The sequence below is a fragment of the Pseudophryne corroboree genome, chromosome 5, assembly GCF_028390025.1.
Source record: "Pseudophryne corroboree isolate aPseCor3 chromosome 5, aPseCor3.hap2, whole genome shotgun sequence".
Classification (NCBI taxonomy): Eukaryota; Metazoa; Chordata; class Amphibia; order Anura; family Myobatrachidae; genus Pseudophryne; species Pseudophryne corroboree.
The window spans coordinates 821,099,718-821,107,554 of NC_086448.1; the positions used below are offsets into that span (position 1 = coordinate 821,099,718).

General features: G+C 40.0%; 1 pseudogene; it reads right to left on the reverse strand.

The window, feature by feature from the left end:
* Window positions 1-341: 341 nt before the first annotated feature.
* LOC134931543 (5S ribosomal RNA) lies at window positions 342-460 on the reverse strand (annotated as a pseudogene).
* Window positions 461-7,837: the final 7,377 nt, after the last annotated feature.

A 7,837-nucleotide genomic window follows, 5' to 3' on the forward strand; every position in this document is an offset into this window, starting at 1 on the left:
GGTTCATGAAGAAAAAAACAGTCAACAAGTGACAATATATTCAAATAGTACCAAGTGCTGATATGAGATAGAAACTGAATTTCCGGCTGACGGAGTAAATTCTGAATATTGTAAGCAATAGCTTAGATATTAAACGGTACGTTCCAAATGGCAAGTGGATCCCTGTCCTGTGTTTTGTGTCAAAAATAAACAAATAATACAGTTTAGATACTAATTATATTATAGATGGACATGTATATCATCACCAGCCAATTTAGGGAGGAAAGAAAAAGAGTGGAAAATGAGATGGCAGAGTGAATCTGCTGTCAGTGTTAGACACTGAGCGTACTGAACCAATGGAGGCTCTACTAAACTGAGTCTTCCTCGATGGTCACCCACTTGAGTACTGACCCAGCCCAACACTGATTAGCTTCCGAGATCGGATGGCTTCGGGCGTTTCCAGTGTGGTATGATAGTAGAGAGAGTGAACAATGATTGGAAGCTCTGAAATCACTGATGAGAGTTCACGAATTACACAGTTATTCAGAAAAGATGACAGCAATAAGCCAATAGAGGAAACCAGATGGATCTGCTGCCAATGTTAGACAGGGACGTAGCCCTGAATCAAGGGTGAGAGTCCATGAAATTCAGAGTGAGTAGAAAAAGGAGAGAGAGAATAAACAATGATAGCAGTCTCGTTTGGCTATTGAGAATTATTTCACAAAAGTCTAATTTATAGCGATAGCTGAATAGAATGCAATATTATTGCTCTGAAATTAGCTGGATTAATGATAAATGCCAAGTAAAAAATTATCTCTGTTAATGTAGTTATCTACTAGAGTACAAATAATAATCCAAATGTCCAATACAGGATATCTGTGATACGGAAACAGAGACAGGTGAAAAAGATAACAATGTAACAAGTAGAATGTATCAAAGTGTCCAAATATAGGATGTCTGTGATAAAGAAAAAGAAGCCAGGTGAAAGGATAACAATGTAACAAGTATACAGAGCCAGTGGTGTGCGGTGAGGTCAGTGGCTGGTGAGGCATGCCCACTAAAGCTACCGCTATGGCCGCTGCCAGAGGCGAGTTTAGACCTCATGGAGCCCTAAGCAACACACGGATTTGGGGCCCCCTTCCTCATACAATCCATAGCACTATATCCTGTCATCACCGCCCCTGGCTGTGCCTGCTGTGCTTGGGTCTCCTTCTACCTGCACTAAAGCAGTAGGAGGCAGATTCTGGAGCCTCCCCTTTCGACAGCATGGGGACAGACTCTGCTCACCTCCATTCTCCGCCAGCAGCAGCAGGTCTCCCAACAGCTGCGCTGCTGCTTGTGGTGGAGGCTGGAGACAAGTAGAGTCATCCCTTGCCAGCAGTACCAGTTTGTGAATGGGCTCTACCTGGCACAGTTTAGGTACAGGCTGCAGGCCGGGAGGGTTAGGGGGGGTTGTCGGGATCCTGCACATCGGGAAGACGCTGTCGGTATTCTGACCGTCTTCATCTCAAGCGCCAGGATTCTGATACCATCCCTCACAGTGGTCGAAGTGGAATTTTGAAGTGGGGATATGGAAAAGTGAAGGTTGCAATTATGTGCACGCCGCAGGCGCGTGCGCTCCAGATAAGGGGGTGTGGCCACTCACAAGGGGCGCGTGTCCTTCCATGTAGTTTACCACACCATATACCCCACAATAGTAGAACCCCTTATACTGTCTAGTACTGGTGCCCATTTCACATTATACCACAAAGTATATGCGGAAATTCACATTGTAGCACACTGAATGAGCCGAAATTCACATTATAGCACACTGACTGAGCCAAAATTCACATTATAGCACACTGAATTAGCTGAAATTCACATTGTAACACACTGAATGAGCCGAAATTCACATTGTAGCACACTGAATGAGCCGAAATTCACATTATAGCACACTGAATGAGCCGAAATTCACATTATAGCACACTGAATGAGCCGAAATTCACATTGTAGCACACTGAATGAGCCGAAATTCACATTATAGCACACTGAATGAGCCAAAATTCACATTATAGCACACTGAATTAGCTGAAATTCACATTGTAACACACTGAATGAGCCGAAATTCACATTGTAGCACACTGAATGAGCCGAAATTCACATTGTAGCACACTGAATGAGCCAAAATTCACATTATAGCACACTGAATTAGCTGAAATTCACATTGTAACACACTGAATGAGCCGAAATTCACATTGTAGCACACTGAATGAGCCGAAATTCACATTGTAGCACACTGAATGAGCCGAAATTCACATTATAGCACACTGAATGAGCCGAAATTCACATTATAGCACACTGAATGAGCCAAAATTCACATTATAGCACACTGAATGAGCCGAAATTCACATTATAGCACACTGAGTGAGCCGAAATTCACATTGTAGCACACTGAATGAGCCGAAATTCACATTATAGCACACTGAATGAGCCAAAATTCACATTATAGCACACTGAATTAGCTGAAATTCACATTGTAACACACTGAATGAGCCGAAATTCACATTGTAGCACACTGAATGAGCCGAAATTCACATTGTAGCACACTGAATGAGCCGATAGTCACATTATAGCACACTGAATGAGCCAAAATTCACATTATAGCACACTGAATGAGCCGAAATTCACATTATAGCACACTGAATGAGCCGAAATTCACATTGTAGCACACTGAATGAGCCGAAATTCACATTATAGCACACTGAATGAGCCAAAATTCACATTATAGCACACTGAATTAGCTGAAATTCACATTGTAACACACTGAATGAGCCGAAATTCACATTGTAGCACACTGAATGAGCCGAAATTCACATTGTAGCACACTGAATGAGCCAAAATTCACATTATAGCACACTGAATTAGCTGAAATTCACATTGTAACACACTGAATGAGCCGAAATTCACATTGTAGCACACTGAATGAGCCGAAATTCACATTGTAGCACACTGAATGAGCCGAAATTCACATTATAGCACACTGAATGAGCCGAAATTCACATTATAGCACACTGAATGAGCCAAAATTCACATTATAGCACACTGAATGAGCCGAAATTCACATTATAGCACACTGAATGAGCCGAAATTCACATTGTAGCACACTGAATGAGCCGAAATTCACATTATAGCACACTGAATGAGCCAAAATTCACATTATAGCACACTGAATTAGCTGAAATTCACATTGTAACACACTGAATGAGCCGAAATTCACATTGTAGCACACTGAATGAGCCGAAATTCACATTGTAGCACACTGAATGAGCCGAAATTCACATTATAGCACACTGAATGAGCCGAAATTCACCTTGTAGCACACTGAATGAGCCGAAATTCACCTTGTAGCACACTGAATGAGCCGAAATTCACATTATAGCACACAGAATGAGCCGAAACTCACATTATAGCACACTGAATGAGCCGAAATTCACATTGTAGCACACTGAATTAGCTGAAATTCACATTATAGCACACTGAATAAGCCGAAATTCATATTATAGCACACTGAATGAGCCAAAATTCACATTATAGCACACTGAATTAGCTGAAATTCACATTATAGCACACTGAATGAGCCGAAATTCACATTATAGCACACTGAATGAGCCAAAATTCACATTATAGCACACTGAATTAGCTGAAATTCACATTATAGCACACTGAATGAGCCGAAATTCACCTTGTAGCACACTGAATGAGCCGAAATTCACCTTGTAGCACACTGAATGAGCCGAAATTCACATTATAGCACACAGAATGAGCCGAAACTCACATTATAGCACACTGAATGAGCCGAAATTCACATTGTAGCACACTGAATTAGCTGAAATTCACATTATAGCACACTGAATAAGCCGAAATTCATATTATAGCACACTGAATGAGCCAAAATTCACATTATAGCACACTGAATTAGCGGAAATTCACATTATAGCACACTGAATGAGCCGAAATTCACATTATAGCACACTGAATGAGCCAAAATTCACATTATAGCACACTGAATTAGCTGAAATTCACATTATAGCACACTGAATGAGCCAAAATTCACATTATAGCACACTGAATGAGCCAAAATTCACATTATAGCACACTGAATTAGCTGAAATTCACATTATAGCACACTGAATGAGCCGAAATTCACCTTGTAGCACACTGAATGATCCGACATTCACATTATAGCACACTGAATGATCCGACATTCACATTATAGCACACTGAATGATCCGACATTCACATTGTAGCACACTGAATGATCCGATATTCACATTGTAGCACACTGAATGAGCCGAAATTCACCTTGTAGCACACTGAATGAGCCGAAATTCACATTGTAGCACACTGAATGAGCCGATAGTCACATTGTAGCACACTGAATTAGCTGAAATTCACATTATAGCACACTGAATGAGCCGAAATTCACCTTGTAGCACACTGAATGAGCCGAAATTCACCTTGTAGCACACTGAATGAGCCGAAATTCACATTATAGCACACAGAATGAGCCGAAACTCACATTATAGCACACTGAATGAGCCGAAATTCACATTGTAGCACACTGAATTAGCTGAAATTCACATTATAGCACACTGAATAAGCCGAAATTCATATTATAGCACACTGAATGAGCCAAAATTCACATTATAGCACACTGAATTAGCTGAAATTCACATTATAGCACACTGAATGAGCCGAAATTCACATTATAGCACACTGAATGAGCCAAAATTCACATTATAGCACACTGAATTAGCTGAAATTCACATTATAGCACACTGAATGAGCCGAAATTCACATTATAGCACACAGAATGAGCCGAAACTCACATTATAGCACACTGAATGAGCCGAAATTCACATTGTAGCACACTGAATTAGCTGAAATTCACATTATAGCACACTGAATGAGCCAAAATTCACATTATAGCACACTGAATTAGCTGAAATTCACATTATAGCACACTGAATGAGCCGAAATTCACCTTGTAGCACACTGAATGATCCGACATTCACATTATAGCACACTGAATGATCCGACATTCACATTATAGCACACTGAATGATCCGACATTCACATTGTAGCACACTGAATGATCCGATATTCACATTGTAGCACACTGAATGAGCCGAAATTCACCTTGTAGCACACTGAATGAGCCGAAATTCACATTGTAGCACACTGAATGAGCCGATAGTCACATTGTAGCACACTGAATTAGCTGAAATTCACATTGTAACACACTGAATGAGCCGAAATTCACATTGTAGCACACTGAATGAGCCGAAATTCACATTGTAGCACACTGAATGAGCCGAAATTCACATTATAGCACACTGAATGAGCCGAAATTCACCTTGTAGCACACTGAATGAGCCGAAATTCACCTTGTAGCACACTGAATGAGCCGAAATTCACATTATAGCACACAGAATGAGCCGAAACTCACATTATAGCACACTGAATGAGCCGAAATTCACATTGTAGCACACTGAATTAGCTGAAATTCACATTATAGCACACTGAATAAGCCGAAATTCATATTATAGCACACTGAATGAGCCAAAATTCACATTATAGCACACTGAATTAGCTGAAATTCACATTATAGCACACTGAATGAGCCGAAATTCACATTATAGCACACTGAATGAGCCAAAATTCACATTATAGCACACTGAATTAGCTGAAATTCACATTATAGCACACTGAATGAGCCGAAATTCACCTTGTAGCACACTGAATGAGCCGAAATTCACCTTGTAGCACACTGAATGAGCCGAAATTCACATTATAGCACACAGAATGAGCCGAAACTCACATTATAGCACACTGAATGAGCCGAAATTCACATTGTAGCACACTGAATTAGCTGAAATTCACATTATAGCACACTGAATAAGCCGAAATTCATATTATAGCACACTGAATGAGCCAAAATTCACATTATAGCACACTGAATTAGCGGAAATTCACATTATAGCACACTGAATGAGCCGAAATTCACATTATAGCACACTGAATGAGCCAAAATTCACATTATAGCACACTGAATTAGCTGAAATTCACATTATAGCACACTGAATGAGCCAAAATTCACATTATAGCACACTGAATGAGCCAAAATTCACATTATAGCACACTGAATTAGCTGAAATTCACATTATAGCACACTGAATGAGCCGAAATTCACCTTGTAGCACACTGAATGATCCGACATTCACATTATAGCACACTGAATGATCCGACATTCACATTATAGCACACTGAATGATCCGACATTCACATTGTAGCACACTGAATGATCCGATATTCACATTGTAGCACACTGAATGAGCCGAAATTCACCTTGTAGCACACTGAATGAGCCGAAATTCACATTGTAGCACACTGAATGAGCCGATAGTCACATTGTAGCACACTGAATTAGCTGAAATTCACATTATAGCACACTGAATGAGCCGAAATTCACCTTGTAGCACACTGAATGAGCCGAAATTCACCTTGTAGCACACTGAATGAGCCGAAATTCACATTATAGCACACAGAATGAGCCGAAACTCACATTATAGCACACTGAATGAGCCGAAATTCACATTGTAGCACACTGAATTAGCTGAAATTCACATTATAGCACACTGAATAAGCCGAAATTCATATTATAGCACACTGAATGAGCCAAAATTCACATTATAGCACACTGAATTAGCTGAAATTCACATTATAGCACACTGAATGAGCCGAAATTCACATTATAGCACACTGAATGAGCCAAAATTCACATTATAGCACACTGAATTAGCTGAAATTCACATTATAGCACACTGAATGAGCCGAAATTCACATTATAGCACACAGAATGAGCCGAAACTCACATTATAGCACACTGAATGAGCCGAAATTCACATTGTAGCACACTGAATTAGCTGAAATTCACATTATAGCACACTGAATGAGCCAAAATTCACATTATAGCACACTGAATTAGCTGAAATTCACATTATAGCACACTGAATGAGCCGAAATTCACCTTGTAGCACACTGAATGATCCGACATTCACATTATAGCACACTGAATGATCCGACATTCACATTATAGCACACTGAATGATCCGACATTCACATTGTAGCACACTGAATGATCCGATATTCACATTGTAGCACACTGAATGAGCCGAAATTCACCTTGTAGCACACTGAATGAGCCGAAATTCACATTGTAGCACACTGAATGAGCCGATAGTCACATTGTAGCACACTGAATTAGCTGAAATTCACATTATAGCACACTGAATGAGCCGAAATTCACCTTGTAGCACACTGAATGAGCCGAAATTCACCTTGTAGCACACTGAATGAGCCGAAATTCACATTATAGCACACAGAATGAGCCGAAACTCACATTATAGCACACTGAATGAGCCGAAATTCACATTGTAGCACACTGAATTAGCTGAAATTCACATTATAGCACACTGAATAAGCCGAAATTCATATTGTAGCACACTGAATGAGCCGAAATTCATATTGTAGCACACTGAATGAGCCGAAATTCACATTATAGCACACTGAATTAGCTGAAATTCACATTATAGCACACTGAATTAGCTGAAATTCACATTATAGCACACTGAATGAGCCGAAATTCACCTTGTAGCACACTGAATGAGCCGATATTCACATTATAGCACACAGAATGAGCCGAAACTCACATTATAGCACACTGAATGAGCCGAAATTCACCTTGTAGCACACTGAATGAGCCGAAATTCACATTATAGCACACTGAATGAGCCAAAATTCACATTATAGCACACTG